Genomic DNA, 17,813 nt, shown 5'->3' with positions numbered 1-17,813 from the left:
CTTAAAGTAACGCTACGAATCATTTTTTTTGGGGGTTTAAAACTCCTAAGCTATATCTTCTGGAAGTTTTTTTTCCATAAAAATAAGTTTATATACAAGTGCGGCTCAAATTCTTTTGTAAAAAATAAGATTATTATTATAAAAACATTTTTAACGTTTCGAGACTAAAGCTTGGCGATGAGCACAGAAAAAAAACACTGCAACAAGACGTAAAGAATTATTTCAAGATAATGCAGTTTTAACATGGTGACGACTATACCGACTGTACTGAAGTCAAACTTCAAAAAATTTCATACTGAAAAAATCAGTCTTAGGCTATAAGCAACCAAAATTTTTTCTGAAATTTGGCGTGAAAAATATTTATAAACTAAGTACTAAGTTATCAAATGGAACCAAAATTGCAAACCAAACCTATTGTATTGGCCTTGTGGAGCTCATTTATTTGAGGTCGCCTCGTGTGAAGTTCATTCATTTCAGCCCATCATTCCTCTAGTACAGTGGTTCCCAACCTTTTTTTGGCTGTTACCCTAATCTCCACCCTGAAGCGAGCCATTTACCCCCACGATCAATTTTCAAAAACAAAAGTGTTTATTGCTATGAATTTCAAAGGGCTAACTATGACAATCAAAATGCAATACAATACTGAACACAAGATAAAAATGCGTGGTAAACATTCAATGCGAAGGTTGGGCCTGGACTTCAGCCGCCAGCTTTGTGATTCTGGGCTTTGTGGTAGGCCTACTGAGGGCAATTCTTGCGTCGCTTTCGACATCCAGGCGAATGAACTTCTGTGTCTTCATTCCTAAGACAGTTGAAAATCCTTGTTCATACGGATGCGTTGTTTAAAAAGATGTCAGGATATTTATACCTGTGTCGGTAATGTTGGTGTGTCCTGGAGTCTGCTAAACCAGAAGGGTTCCAACCTTTCCTCTTGAAATCAAGTTTCAACGCTTCATTCAATCGGAGAGTGATAAATTTTTCTTTTGTCAGAAAGTCGTCATCATACACCTGGCTGTCATCACATGTGAAGGGCTCAGTAGACCATTGGAGACTAGCCGTGTCCAATTTCGGAAAGTAGTTGTCCATGTCCATCTTCTTGGCTAGCTAGCTTAAGTGGTCAGCTATGTCCTCCTTCACCGCCGCTGTCAACTCAAGTCCATTGCCTTCGAGGTGGGCTATATGTCAAGCGTCTGAAACTGCGCCACTGTGCCTCTTCCAACTCGCTTGTTCTACAATTTAACCTTCGCGATAAATGATGCTACGGCTACTTTGGTGTCGATCACAACTACATTCTTGCCTTGAATTAAAAGATTGCCTTTTTTCAATTCACCAAAGATTTCAGCCAGATAGCACAGCTGGGAAATCCACTGTTGGTAAGAGAAGTATTCAGCCAAGTCACACTTCTTTTCTATCAGAAAAACATGGACAGCTTCACGAAGTTCGACCAGGCGGGTTATCACTTTGCCACGAGACAGCCATCGTACTTCTGTGTGGTAGGCTACAGTAATGTTTCATATCTTTCTCCCATCTTCTTGCACAGTTCCTTGAAAAGACGGCTGTTCAATTCCTTATCTTTTATAAAGTCCACAACCTTCACTGTTTCTAAATCGGGTCTAGTTACCCCCCAAGAACAGGCAAATTACCCCCCGGGGGTAATTTACCCCCAGGTTGGGAACCACTGCTCTAGTAACTAAGCTGTTCATTCAATTCATTACCCATTGAGCAATGATAAGCATATGGTATGCCAAAGTCCAAAGTATCAAATCCAACCAAGGTTGTTTGGTTGCAAACCAGAAATTGTATCCTGTTGGTTATTCAATTGCTTCCAAGTAGGAATGGGCAACTGTTTTTATCTGAAGGCTAAATATATGGATTTTATCTCTGACCACATCTTCATTTACCATATAGGTTGTCTGCCAGTAACTGACAATTAACTGAACCTTGCTTTATGCTTTAGCATACAAATTTAACACATTCCCAAAACTTGATAAACAACTCTTGTAGCCTAACCAGAAATGATTCGAAATCTCCACTCATAATGATATAAATACATTTCAAATATAATAATAACATCTTTTCATCTATACATGCATACAATCTTTACATGTATACATTTGGTCAGTTCTGCTATATGGTTGTGAATCCTGGACTATATGCCCGAAGATAGAAAAGAAGATCAACAGTGCTGAAATTTGGTTCATACGGAGAATGATGGGAACTAACTGGATGGATAAGATCACCAATGAAGAAGTGTGGAGACGCTCTGGGTGCACTCCTGGCGTCCTCATCACAACTATCAAAAAAAGGCAAATGACATTTATCAGGCATGTCTACGCAAAAGCGGAATTGATTATTCGGCAACGATGAGGCGACTTCCTGGTCAGAGACACCGGGGGGGTCCACGTTTCAAAATCTTCAAAAATCTTTCAACATGAACAAACCAAGATTTTATAAACTTAATAAGAACTATGGACAATCGATCGTTGTGGAGACTCACGGTAGCCGACGCCTTATTCAGGCATGGCCGATGATGATGAATAATCATAATAATAACATAATAATAATTATGTTTGATCGCTTCACATATTTTGTCAATAACCGCTATTGATGGAAAAGTTGACAAGACAAATTTTCAACATTTTGATATAATACTTTTATAAACAGCTTCACAATAACTACTTTATTATATACGGTACTTTGGAACAGAAGGGTACATTTATGCGTGATTTTCTAAATGTTTGATTCCACTTTCAACACATACAGTTTCTGTAAAACGTGAAGTGAAGAAAGCATTTCTACGATAAGATGCTTAAGTTTAGCGTTTTCTTGTCATTTTATTCTTTTAGATAAAAAAAATCGGAATAGTCTCATCAACCAGGTTGAATATACCAATAAACGTTGTAAGTCTACATAGGAATGTTTACAATCCGCAAACCTTATCACAAATCGTTGAAGCAATTTTTCAACTCCTTTTTTTATATATTGAATTTTCAAACCTTTTTGTAGGATATGTTGGAAATTGAGCCGTCTATTCTTTATCTAACTGCACTTACAGGGAGAGTAGGCTAATTTTGGCTGGAATTAAAAATTATGTTCGGCGCATAAGTTGATTCTTTTCAGTGGGTGATTTTGATAAATTGGACAAACTGGCTTACAAAAATCTTGATAGTGTTGCAGTTTTTTGCATCACTCGCTGATGAATTTTGATTTGTCTGAGCCAACTTTCCTTTACTCGTGTAGTCAGTTCGAGCTATGTCAATTTTAGTACAATGATGGTATATCTAACGAGACAACAACAAAACCGTTTATTGCGAGTTGTCATATCGAAGTATAGGCTCGTCAATTCAACAACAGCGGGTGGTAACATAGAGTCAAAATACCAATAAGTAAGCTCGGTTGAAAACAAAAACATTTTGGCAAATAGAAAGAACCAGACTTTTTTTTATTGTAGAGCTAGTTTTTTTTTCCTTTAAATCTTAGACAATGTCTAAGAAAAAGAATGCGTTAAGTTAAGTCTTAAACCATGGCTTGGATTGACCAACGCTGCAAGGAAAGGATTGATAAAGGTTGCACTTTACTTGCACGTGCACCTGTACAACATGTTAAAAAGTGAAAGAAAACACATTAGCAACTACTCAAGACATGTGGCTTCATACCAAGCGTAAATGTTTATGGACTACCTCTTGCATTTCAATAATGAAATTTGTAGCCTACAGTGCACTGCATGGGCTACTGGAGTATTAGCCACCCGTTGGAGTAATTTATATCTCAGTCAGCGCGTTTTCCAAGTTCAGGAGTTCACGTTCGATTTGAAACCAAAGTTTTATATTACATTCGAATGGAGCTACATGTTTTCAGGAAGTTGTTGACATTTTATTTTTCCCTTTTTTTCTTGATCTGAAAAATCTCGTTATTAAATTTTATTATTAGTCTTACGTTATGACCGTGACTTATTAGTGGCCAATAATTTACAAACGATTCTACTCAATTTTAGAAAAACCGAAAAAATTTTATGCTAAAGTTCCTTGTTTAGCAAGCACAAACAAAAACGAACAAAATTAGCATCAAAACAGCAATAAAAAAACCCTAATAAATGATCTGTTAATTTGAATATTCCCAAATCGTGAAATGATTCAGATTTATTTACAATCTAATGCCTTTTTAATGGAATAACATGAGAGATTTTTTTATTTGGTACACTTTCCTTATTTCCTACGCCTGATGCAATATTCTCAGTCATGTCCAAAAATGTAATAGATAGCCTATTAAAAGAACATAAAGACGGCACTTCAAATACATTCGTCAAGTTCCTTCTTGGGTTTTCTGGATCGATATATATACAGCTCCAAGAAGAGAATTCCTTATTTATTTGAAGTTCAGTTGAGACAATAAGTGACAACTCTTCTTCATCATGGGAGTATCAAAGCTCTTCCTTGTTGCGTTAGTTCTTGCTTGCTGTGTTGCATTGGGAGAAATGAGCCGAAGAAGCTACGGAAGTCATTATCCAAGAGGACATTACCCAAGTGGATATCGAAGTGAGATTGCACACATATGTTAGAAATGGAATATTTTTAATCTCTAGGCCTACTCTGTTTTACAAAAGTTAAAAAGCTGAACTTTTATGTTGGGCCTCCTGAAAAATATTTGGAATAATTAACCTTATTTTTTTGTATACATAAAGCTGGTCTGCATTGTCGAAATAACTTAATAAACACTTGCAACCCGCAACTAAAGTAAGCCACTCAAAGTACATAACATTGGTGTTTAAGATTAAAATCATTCAACGTAATTAGCTGATTTGCAGGTGCAATTGAGTTGAACATTTTCAGTATTGGTTTTTGAAAGTGTAAGGTTTACAAAAAGAATAAATTAGAAAACACTAGAAGATTGAAAAGGCTAGAAAACTTGCAAACAAAATGTTTTCTTTTCTAAAACGAGGTTGAAGTAAAGCCGCTTTAGTGTCCTTGTGTGATAAGCTGTTTGATTCTGCAAACCAATGTTTATAATTTATAGTTAAAGAATACACTTTATCAGTTTGATAAACTAAAGCATAAAAGCTTTACGCATTTTAGTAACTCTTTTATCACCAAAATTGGCTTGTAGTTTAATATATGGCTACGCAAGCTAATTGAAAAGAAAAAAATTGCAGAAGACTGATCAAATTCCTCGCCTTATCACAACTTTGGCAAGCGATTCTGTCGAAGGAAAATAAGACGTTAAATGAAAGCACTACTGTATAAAGAGGTCAACATCATTATTGAAACAAAAAATTCAAGTTTTTCAACGTGTGCTCAACTTTTACGATTTTGAAATAACAGTGCATGGACAGAATTTAATTTAATTGCAATGTTTTATAAGAATATCTTGGCAGGAAAAAAACACATTGTAAGGCCATTTACTTACTGTAAACGAAAACTATCTCAATGTTTTTCTATTCCAGACAATTATCCAACGTACCGGCAGTCCCATTACAATCCGTATCCACGCCCGTATCAGTACGGCCAGTACAATTACAGAAGGCGTCCAACGTACCGGCAGCCCCACTACAATGCATATCCACGCCCATATGGCCACTACAATAATTACAGAAGACGCAACCCTGTTGCAAAGGTTGTGAAATTCCTTGCTCTGAAAAGGATTCTGAACAACAAGGGATAAGGGCGATGAGGTTGTTGAATGGATTTGAACCAGAATATTGTTTGTTTGCCCAAAAAAAATCACTTGTGTGCCGAAACACTTTTTTCTTCCTGATGCTTTGCATAATTTGCAAAATATCAAGTTGAAAGAGTGTGCAAAGATTTTATTTTTTATCATACTCATATCATTCAAATTGCGTGGCTACAGCGAAATAACAGCCATGCTGATGCTAATCCAGAAAAATTTGGAAGTTTTGTTTGCGCTATGAAACGGACGTTTTAAAGCAGATATGATTCATGTAGCATCTGCACTCTGCTGTTTTTATGGGAATTTAACATTTAAAATCTGATTTTTGTGTTCAAGACAATAAATTTGCAAGCGATAATAAAACTTTTCATCATATTTACAATAAACCAAAATCAGCTATAAAGACTTTGTCTGCAGTATCATAGAGTAGTTTCTCAAGTTGTGTGATTTCATTCTTTATCGAACAATAAAATTCATTGTCATTCATGAACTGGTGTCATTCTTCAAACCACAGATTATATTCAAATATTTTATTATAGCTGCCATCTAATGTTGTAATGTCATGGATAAAAACATCCGAAACTGGAGTTATAGGCAAGTACGAGCAAGTGTCGTATAACTCTAACGCGATAACTCGACAAAGTGTAATTCAGTTCTGGACGATGTAAGTCATCTATAACAAAAGTGTCCAAATTTTTTTTAGCCACTTGCCACATTTCACGAGTCTTAGGGACAGCAATACTCTTTTCATTCATTTTTTCCTTGAAATTCGGCCTAAGCTTTAAGATTGTACACATGTACAATTGTACAGTATCTTCTAGTGCCCAGACGGAGTCCGCAGACAGTAGTCTATTCTTATACAGACCACACTTTTGGCACCTCTGATCTATAGTTTTGGACACTTTTAAAAAGATAGCAATATCATAGATTTCATAGCTCAACCACACTTCATAAATTTCAGCTATTTTGATGTAAAACACTCTCCTTTAAATTTTCTGTATAAATTGGCATATCTAACCTTCAAATTTGATTACAGAACGTTGCAAATCCAATGAAGAAAGTAAACAAAACTTTCACGGTTATTAGTAATTACGCTATTTTTGCAATGGATGAAAAATGGCAATTCGATCACTTGTCTGACGTCATGAAAATAAAAACACTGTATAACAAAATTTTAGCAATTATCCATGAGTTGTATAAGGATTCTTGATGTAGATTTTCTCGATCTCCTCAATCCGCTAAGGTATTGACTATACGGCCGTAACATGACAAACTTTAGTAACAGTACAGGTCAACAATCACAGAATAGTCAAAGTCGTTTTTTGTTAAATCACTTTTATCGTTGAATAGAAAATACATTCACTTTAAAAAAGATTTTAAAATCAATTTCAATTTGCAAATATGATTTGAATATTTTTTGTGATTAATTAAACGCTTATTATCTATTGCTTCAAATACTTGTAACTATCTAGATACAAACTACAGCAAATTGGTCACTTTTTGTAGATTTTGTGATGTATTTCTATCTACCTGACAAAACAAAAAAAACTAGTTTCTTTGCCTTTATTGCCTCTTCCAAGTGACTCAACGTGATTTAGTGTCATCAGGCATAGCATAGAGGGATAAGAAATTCATGATTTTTAGACAAGCCAGTCTTTTTAGTTCAACTGTTTAGTCTAACTAAAAGTACTGAACGAAGCTTTTAACAAGCAGGCTATACTGTATTTTTGTACTTCGTTGTCTCTACAGCGTTTTATCGTGCAGTTAAAGATGAGAAAATGTTTTTTTTTTTTTTAATTTCAGTCAGACTATTGACAAATTTCAATCTGTAAAATACGCAAAGGTATACAACATGTGATAAAAAAGCTGCATCTCCAGGCAGCCATGCTAAATTATTTGAAAATGCAACCGTTCAAAATAGTTTCTGAGCTGTTCAAACTAAGAATTCGAAAATTTTCTGCATTTGCCTTGAATAAGACTAAAATATTTTAACACACTGGCATACATTTTGTAAAAAACTAATGAAATTATTTAGTTTTTTTACCAAACGAATAAAATGCCATGCAATTTCAACATGAAACATACAAGATGAAGACAGTTTAATGATAAGGGCATTAGCATGTCTCTCATCTGTAGATTGTTTTCTAATGTATCTGCCCAATAAATAAATAAAATTTAAAAAAAATTCGGTTATGTGGTTCGAAAACTTGAAACTAAATAGCACCAAGAAATGGTAATTTTTAAATTGAAATGAACTTTATGGCAAAAAAATAGTAGCCTACGCTACGGAAACTCTTTGTTTTTGAAACCGGAGAAAACGTTCCTATGAGGTCGTTTTTAGAACAGTTGATTGTTAACTTTTCAGTTTTACCTGTTTTGCAAATAACCGCTAAATACTATTTATTACATCACGTAAATGCTTCATGACGCACATGATTGTGATGCGCAGTTTGAAAATCATGAATATTGTGTGGTCTAGCAGAAAATCTCATTGAGTGTTGATTAGTTTCAATGTCTTGATTATTGATTCAAACAATGTTTACTCGGGTTTGGATTCAGGAACCGCCAATAGAAGCAAAACTCTGCAGTTTTAGTGCGTCTTTGCAAACATGATTTCATCTTTTTCAGGTATTCAAAAATGTTTTCCGGGACGGGAGCCTGTGCTAACACACAGTATTACTTACTTCTGAAGTAAGATGCAACAGTTGGAAACAGAAGTACTCAATGCAGCAAACAGAATCTAACAATATTAACAAATAAGGCAGTAGTTATTATTATTCCGAAGCGTGCGATTGAATTTAAACACAATAAATGAAATGCGAGTTTTCTAATCGTGTTCTATTTATGCTAAAAGGGTTACTGGTTTAATAAAGTTTGAAGTGTTTTGCTATGGAGAACTCTTGTTCTGATGACAAATTAATTGTAAATAGTGACATGGCTATTTAAGTCGTGTGCCAATACCATGTAGAATGGAGATAAAGATGATTAATGAGATTTTTAAATCATTATTGTTGCAGAAGCAACTGAATGATCACGTAGGCCTACGCTGTAACCATAGCGAAAAAAGTTTTTGCCTGATGTGAACTGTGATTACATTACTAACTACTCTTTCAAGAAAGTGCTCGTTTTATTGCTTTGAAACGCATAGCCCACTTCCCTGGCTGTGTGTTAGCACAGGTAAGTAGTGCTTACTTTTTTCTTTCATAAAACATATTTGTTTACCGCAAAAAGCCTTGTATTTATAAACTTTTTACACAAAGTAATACAACATAATTAAAATACACAAGCTGTGTTTGTGCTTTTCAGTCCGGAGTGTCGTTACAGTTATAGTGCATAGTCAGATTAATGTTTTAATTTTCATTTTATGCATATTACAGGTTTAAAGTAATGTAATTCCTAATGAATACAAAACTACGTGTCGAAAACGCTTGATTTTTTTAACGATGTTGTATTTTTGTGTAGGCAATAAAAGATGTTAAACTGTTGAAATTACTTTGTTTTGTATAGCACAACAAAGCAAACTCTCTACCAAAGCTTTATTTTTCTGTACTGTAGCAGTATAGTAACATGAGGTAACCTCAATGAGGTAAATGACTCAATGAGGTAACTACCTCCATGAGTACCTCAATAACTAGGCTACCTCAATGAGGTAACCTCAATGAAGATGTATAGATAAGACATGAACATTTGATGAGAATAATTCTCGTTTCAGAAACACAGTGCCTTTTTTTGGGTTGTCTAATCCAGTGAATGCAACCTCGAGAATGAGCGGATTTCCAAAGAGAAGAAAGTGATGCAAATATAGCACTTCCGCACTACCTAACGGAAGCTAAATCGTTGTCACCGAAAATGCAAATAAAGCCGAGAAAGTACTGTGACTTCACTTTTCAAGTTGTGAAGGCTTTTGCTATTACCAAGAAGGCCTAATCAGCAGTTATTTTTATCAGAAAAACGAGTCACCAAAATTGATGTTAGAAAACACCTTTATCAACCTTATTACTCGAAAACACAATTCCTTTCGTACTAGAGAATTAAACAAAAAACGTTATTACGCATGTTTGCATGATGGAATCGATTACAATGAAGATAAATGTGTAATATGTTTTAACACATCAACATACAGTAACTCTTTTTGGATAAAATACATGAAATAAGAGACACGATGTTTTAGGCTGCTGTTAGGTCTACGAACATACAGGGCTGCAGAGTCGGAGGGATTTTATGTCCAGAGTAGAAGTTTGCGAGTTATAAACCAAGAAGTCAGAGTCGTATATTTTTATCCCGATTCCAACATAGCCTTTATTTTATTTTTATTGAAAAAAAACTCTGCTCAATGTCCCAAGGAGTGGCGTCACTTAGATGAGTGCATGGAAAAACAATGTCGGTGGGATTTAGGTATATCTGAAGTCGAAGTGAGGCGAGTTATAAACCGAGAAGTCAGAATCGTATAGGCTATTTTTCCGATTCCCGATTCCACAGCCATAGAAACATTTCCTTCATTTTGTTCTTTATTGAAAAAATCTTTACTCAATGTCTCAAGGAGTGGTGTCATTTAGATGAGTGCGTGGAAAAACAAGCTTTGAGCAGTTTCGGTCAGAATATGAACCTTTCCACTATTTGTATTTGTTGCAGAGATGGGCATGATCTTGACCTTGAAGATCATAAGTGATCTTGATGATCAATATCGTGATCTTGATCATCAAGGTGACTTATATTTTGTGTGATCTTGATCAACCATCACTTTTTTTGTGTGATCTTGATCTTGAAGAACAAGAAGATCAACATCACTTTAAATTTAAGGTTTATGTAGGCCTGCTAGATGGAGGCATTTTGTTTAGAACTTGAATTGTACAAAGTAATTAGCGACATTTACTAACATTAAGCTACTGTTGATATGATATGTGTTTAAGAAAAGTCGATTTGAATTTTCAATTTAATTTGGTAGGCTAAGTGTTGCTATTTCAAAATTTAAAAAGTTTTTGTGTTGGTCATAATTTAACTTCCATATATACTTTTTGTTGACTTATGATAAAAAATGATTCAACTTTGTTCACAATTCTGTTTTGTGAGTTTTAAAAAAATGTTTGTTTTCTTTGACCCAATTTTAGGTGTTTAGAAAGTTTATAATGGCGCTGCTAAAAAAATGGGCTCTGTAGCCGGCTTCGGTCATGTAAAGTAGTTTATTGCAGCAAATCAACCAGATCTATAATAGAGCCCGCTCCTAATAGAATAGAGCCCGCTGTATTAGGTAGAGCCCGCTGCGGAGTCGGGAGAAATAAAAGCAATCTTTTCCCATGGTAGATGACTCCTGACCCAACGTGTGATTGCGGCGTAGACAATCAGACGATGAAGCACATCCTCACCAACTGCCCCCTTAGCCCTTCATGTGATGACAACGACCTTAAAAACATCACAAACAATGCTCTTACCTGGCTCCGACACTGGCGTGACAAGCTATGAATGAATGAACCAGATCCATAATTGTTTAAGGTTTGAGTATAAACAAATGTAATAATGTGAAATAACATGCTGTTTCTTTTCTGTATAGCTTTTGTATTTTTGTTTGGAGCGGTTTATCTGATCGTAAATCTCTGAACTTTTTGCCTTTTTTTATGGCAGACAACAGTATCATGGTTGCCAGATGGGTAAATGGTGCAACAAACATTAATATAATTCAGCGAAAGTTGAAACTAAGCTACTTAGTAACGCGAATAAAAGCTTCCCATATCAACCTAAAAAAGATTTGGTGAAAAATGATGCAGTTCGAAGGTGTTTTTTTTAATAAAAGCATAAAACTAATTCCAGATTTTGTGCTTTTTCAGTACCGGTGCTGTAATTACCCTCGGCCTTGGGTGTGACGTTGCGATTCTACGCAAACTACAATAACGATTGATAGGCCTAATAGGAACAATCGCTAACTTATTAATCACTAACTTATTAATCACTAACTTATTAATCACTAACTTATTAATCACTAACAATCACTAACTTATTAATCACTAACAATTCTTAGGCTAGCGATCGAGTAGTTAAATGCAACAGTTAGCCACTTAACCAGGTAGCTTATAGCAAAACATGTTTTTTTTTTTTTTTGCAACACCATTGATCAAAAACTTCATTTTTTCAAGTATACAAAAAGTGATCTTGATCTTCAAGATCACATATTCACAAAACTGGAAATTTTACCCATCACTGGTCTGTTGAAGCTGTTTGATCGTGGCGTTAAAAACGATTGTGTTTAAATTGTGGCGATTTGAACATGTCAGAAAATCGATAAATTTTAATTAGTAGTTCCTTTAAACTTCGAGCCAAAAACACTAAACTTTGGGTCTGCAGCATTGACTAAGGGAACCGATTTTGTATCCAAGCCAGATTTTTGTTTCTTTGCCAGACACGAATGGAGAATTAATTTGAAACATTTGGAAAGTTTTATGTAATTTGTTTGTCTCGCTTTTTTGAGTCATTCAAGGACTCTTAATACTTATTTTTAAAAACAGCTCGTCATGAAATTTTGCGGAGAGTAATAATTTTAATTCAAACATTAAACGTCTGTGATTGGTTAAATTCTCAGTCATCCATAAACGCCTCCAACAGCCATGTTGCTCAAATACGCTAAAATTTAATATGCGTTTTCTTAAATTTATCTTACACCTTTCAACCAAGTACGCAGTCTGTCTATGGTAAAAAAAACTCTACAGATTTAGCCAAGCCTGGAGCAGCCTTTGAAGCGTGTACTGTAGCTCAGTGGTGTTTTACCATGTAGGCAATGGCCCGGTGGTAAGCCATGGTTTATTTTCAGTGGGCCACACAGATTGACAGAATAAGAGCAATGTAAAACTTGATTGCACGTTACCGCTACCTCAAGTTTGGTGTAGGCTACCGATATTCGATGCTTTGGAAAACGAATGTTTTCATTTGTGCATCGATGCATTTGATCTGACAATAGTTTTGTACAGTTTCTGGTTATTTTGTTCCTTTACTACAATTCTCTACATAGGCTAGTTCATTAAACCTGATATTTGTATTGTTTTTTATTTGTTCATTTTTTGTGTCATATAGACTGTCCTAGTTTAAACTAATCCAGATAATAAAAGCAATAAGTCTTGTTATGAAACATATTCAGGGCCACTAGCAACTTTTTTTAGTTTTTGTAGGGCAAAAGTAAAATGGTCGAAAGTCACTGGTCTAGCTACCCAAATGCCATTAGCCTGCGTTAAAACTGATTTATTGGAAAAAGGTGAGATCAACTTTCTTAACGAGACTATTCACAACGTACCCGTACAAGTAGGCCTACATTGAATGTATAGACTAAAGATAACAGCCTAGTACCTAGATTTAGAATAATCAGCTTGATTACTTGGGTTCGATTTGAGGCAAATCACGCGACTCTTCAACGTCATCTAGCAAAGTTGCCCACATAGAGTAGCCTAAATGAAAAATTTTAATTTAGTTTAGCAGTTTCAACTTTAAAGTCTTGTCACTGACAATTCAAAAGACGACAGCTCTGAGCAATTCCAAAAAAGGTTTGCAATTTTTCCACACGCATTCATCTTTTCTGAATATTGAAGTAACCTAATTGTTTTTGTTTTTCATCATAAGCTAATTGCAGCATTCGTTGCTAAAATTTTGTTCACGTTTTGGAATTGGTTTTGGATTTTGTGACTTTGATTAAGCCAATTAGAAATGTTTATTCAAAAATTTTCTCCAAAATTTTGTGATTGCCAATCCGCCTGGTTATATAAGAAAAAAGAAAGTTGAATTTCTTACTTTTAGCAGAAAAGTTTTGACCTGTTTACACCGATTAATATACGAAACCATGGGGATAAAAGCCCTTACGATTTTCGCGTTCGTGTTGGTGTGCCTGTTCGTCATAGCTGAAAGCAATGGAAAATATCGCCGTAAGTCAAAAAACAACCAACATCTAATGTTGGCATTAACTTTTTTATAAAAAGCGGATTACTTGATGATAGAAAAGCTGTCTTACAGCAACAATGTTCTTTTTCAAACTTGTTTATGGAAGGCAAGGCAAAGTTTTTGTTTGTATCATTTTCGGCCATATCTTAAAGTTTTCAGTTACTATGTTTGATGTACCGGTACTAGCTTCCGCTAAACTAAGATAGACTACGTATTAATTTCGCTTTCTATACAACTGCTAAGAGTTTTTAGCGACTTTTTTTTAATTATTATGAATCATATTTACAATTCCACCGCATTACCAGTTACCACGCAAACTTATACGCACTATATTTCCCAAAAAACACAATCGGTAGGCCTTGTATGGCTTACAGATTTTAAGTCGTAATTTAGTTGGATAAACCCACGGCGATGCTAACGAAGAAAGGGAAAGATCAAGCGGCGCCAGTTTAACTTTCGGGGTGTGCATTTGAGCAACGCGCTTTCACGACAACTCTTCATTCCGCGGTATCTAATGGATGGAATAATTTCAATGACAACGACACTTCAACAATAAGAGAAAATCTTCGTTTATCGAACTCGGTGACCGAGCGTGCGTTAGTGGTTCAGAGTTTCCACAAGTAGGGTATGTAAAAAGTAAAACCTAAGCTTCCAGAAAGTCTTTCACCATTAGAAGACAAAGATTAGAAGACAAAGTTATATTAGGCTACAAGAAACAGCTAAACCACCGTTTCCTTTTTTTGGCTGTCGCCACCCTTGTATGCACATACAGAAAAATCCCAGCGAGGTCTTTTGAGCACCAGCCTCTAGCGCAAACTTTGGTCCCATACAATGCGGTCTGACAAAATATAGGCTACAGCAAACTAAAATACTGCTGTTAGTATTTCATTCAATATTTCAGTAATTTAAAAAAAAATAAAAATTGCAGTTAAATTTAACTTACAAAAATAATTACAGTAGGCTATATAAGATATATAGACAGGCTACATGTGAAACGCAAGCTCAAAGCTCAAAAAACAGGGAGTAGCAATCGGAGTCCCGGCCGAAAATATTTGCCTAACGCCAAGCAGTGCCGGTCTTTGAGGTGTGCAAACCGTGCGATCGCACAGGGCCCGCAAATTAGGGGGGCCGCAATTTACTCAGAAAATGCTGTAATTTTGTCATTTCCAATGAAAAAATTCAACAAGTGAATTCAACAAAGGAATTAGCAACAAGAAAACATAGACACTCAACGGGTGCAACCTATTTCGTCCCTTGAACATTTCGTACCCTGAAAAGATCGAGAAAAAAAACAACAGAGCCGACGTCGCTGATCGGAGTTGCCGCAATAATTTCAAAATTTCTCTCGATCTTTTCAGGGGACGGAATAGGTCGAAATTTTATTTTGTTACTCTGATTTCAGGGTACGAATTTTTTAGGGGACGAAATAGGTTAGGGGAAGGTTTGGTTAGTTGAGCCGGGTAACGGTTGATCCATCCGGTTTTATCGCAACGTCGTGCATGATTAGTCAAGCATTTCATAACGAAAATATGGAAAAACTTGAAGTCCATCAGCACATGTAGTTTTAGGGATTTTCTACAAGCAGAAAAATTGTGAAGCAGTTAAATGTAAAATGGTAGGTAAAAGTAGTTTTGAGAAAAATAAGAAATGTGTTATTTTTTCCTACGATGTTTCATCGTTGTCTTAATGGAAATACTGGGATAGGTAAGGGTAACTTACTCTTTGTTTTAGTAGTTCTCGTTGCTTGATTAGCCAGTTGGTTCTTGGAAAATTTTCATGAATTTTGCAAATGGCGGCGATGTTTACAGTTGAGCCACTTGCAATATTCACGGTTGAGCCATGCCTTTATCATAAGGAATGTAGTTTATGAGCCGATTGTCCTTACGTACTGCTTTAATTTTGTTGTACCGTACTGTAATTGATGCGTAGAACTGGTGTCCTAGCCGGGGGCGGTCCACTGCCCCCCCTTAAACTTCCATAAGAGTAGTTTTTTCTGTAATGCGCCAGTTTAAGAGCAATTTTTTTAGCACTCCACCCCTTATGTTTTTTTCGATAGCAACGCCACTGGCTGCTATAAATGTTCGTTTTCTTCACAAACCTCGCGAAATCGTTTCAGAAAGGTAAAAGCACCTTCGTGCAAAGTGGTAGCCACTTTAACAAGTCGAAATTCTGCCACTGAAATTGACTAGAATGAAACCGCCAACCAATCATAAGCTACGGTTTAAGTGACGTAAAAAATGGCAAAAAGAAGATCATAGAAAGCAAATTAAGTGATGGATTTTTTGTCAGCTGGTTGGCTTAGGGGTTAGGGTTAGGGCTAGAAAGTAGTCGTTTCATTGACGCGTGTTCGATTCTCACCACTGCTATTGCTCTTTTTCTTCTGTAATTACCAAATAAAGTTCAAAACAAGTATTAACTCTCTGGATGAGTGCTAGAAGGGTCACAATTGGACGGTAGCCTCTTATAACACGTTCTGATTGGTTGGCGGTTGCATCGTAGTCAATTTCAGTGGCAGAATTTCGACTTGTTAAAGTGGCTACCGTGCAAAGTTTCCTATTCAATGATTCTCAGTGTTTCCAGAAATATAAATTTTTGTTCGTTCAGTGTTCACTGTTCTTTCATTTTAAGACACTAGACACAATACACAGTTTAAACTTTTTTTGATTGTTTATTTGCAAGATGTTCAAGAGAAGAGTTTATTGTGTTTGATGCAGATTGAGCTCTCTTTTGGGATATCTTTTGGAAGTGAAATAATGGTGGATCAACTGTGAAGAACGGGTGGCTCAACCGTGAAATTTAGGGTATCATTTGAGCCGGCTGAATTTCAATTTTAAAATGCCGATAAATGATATAAATCGGGGTCAGTCGCAAACACAAACATGTTCACAAGAACCGCATAAGACTGAAATTTATCATGATGGATTCGGATTTTTGGTAAAGTTTGTCGTTAAATTTTTAATGCAGAAAAATCGATTTCTGGCTCAACTAACTAGACCTTCCCCTACATCTAGACAACATAGAGACATAGCTTTATTTCCGAAAAATGCCAAAGAAAGCATGATCATATCCTTTTGCTATGCCACCGGACAGCACCATTTTACAGGAATATTCATATTCAAGTTTTTGTCAAACATGCTCTCAGAATGCCCCAAATTCAAAGTAATTTTTCAAAATTTACTGGGGGACGCCCCCCAGACCCCCGCCACTGGGTGTCGCGAACACGTCGTCAGCCTGCGCCCGCCGACCATCAAACCACCACCTCCCCTTTCAAAATACCTAGCTACGCTACTGAACTGGATCATTGTAATTGGGGCCCGCAAAATCATGTTCCGCACAGGGCCCGAAATACCCTAAGACCGGCACTGCGCCAAACGACTAATAAGTTGGTTTAGCTTTTAATACGAGGGCTATCCTTCAAATCTTTTTACGGCTTGCAGTTCTTTCCGCTTACAGCTTTGATCCATCGTTACACGATTTTGTCATTTTTGCCAATTACGAGAGGATAATTGTTAAATTGTTTAATTTTTTTTTTCAAAGCTTCTTATGTTTTTATAATTTCAGGCTATTGCAAGCCAAAGTGTCGCAAATACGAAGTGTGCAAGAGGACTGGACATCGTTATCAGTACAAGTATCAATGCGTCTGCAAACGCGGGTACTATTGGTATAGGTACAGAGGCTATAGATCCTGCAAAAAATGTAAGAAGCCTAACTTTTTTTAGCCATATTTTTTGCGTTTTGTTAGTATTTTACAAAGTATCCTAGTTCGACTCCAAGCTCAAGCTGGTTATTAAAAAACCACTGCTCACCTTTGCCCACGATCAGTTCAGTTTGTTTTTATTTCTTACCATCACAACGAAAAACAGTAGCCTATATGCCAAACATAGCAGAGATGGGCGTAGTTGCAAAAGAAAGGAACGGAACGGCCGAGAGAAAATAACTGACTGGCCATTCTATTCTCGTTGGTGCCGAGGGACATAATGTAAACCCTATTTTCTCATTCCCCAAGACTTAAAATCAAGAAGGCTACATGAGACAACCTTTACCTAGACCGACACTAGTTTACATAATTGCAAAACTAAACAGCGAAGAAAGGCTCTTATCTTGGAATGGTACCCGGTCAGTTGGTCGACAGGACAATTGGTCGACAAGACAGTTGGTCGACAGGACGTTAGGTCGACAGAACGATTTATTTTAGGGTTAGTTAACCTAACTCTAAAATGAATCGTTCTGTCGAC

The 17,813-nt window shown here is 36.1% G+C and overlaps 1 protein-coding gene across 1 annotated transcript in view; it reads right to left on the bottom strand.

The window, feature by feature from the left end:
* LOC145767011 (putative inactive peptidyl-prolyl cis-trans isomerase-like 6) overlaps positions 1-17,813 on the bottom strand; it is a 162,908-nt gene that overhangs the window by 69,009 nt on the left and 76,086 nt on the right. The window lies entirely within an intron of this gene.

The sequence above is a fragment of the Aplidium turbinatum genome, chromosome 3 (assembly GCF_918807975.1).
Source record: "Aplidium turbinatum chromosome 3, kaAplTurb1.1, whole genome shotgun sequence".
Classification (NCBI taxonomy): Eukaryota; Metazoa; Chordata; class Ascidiacea; order Aplousobranchia; family Polyclinidae; genus Aplidium; species Aplidium turbinatum.
The sequence above is the reverse complement of the archived record's forward strand: the minus strand, read 5'-3'. Positions and strand labels throughout refer to the sequence as shown.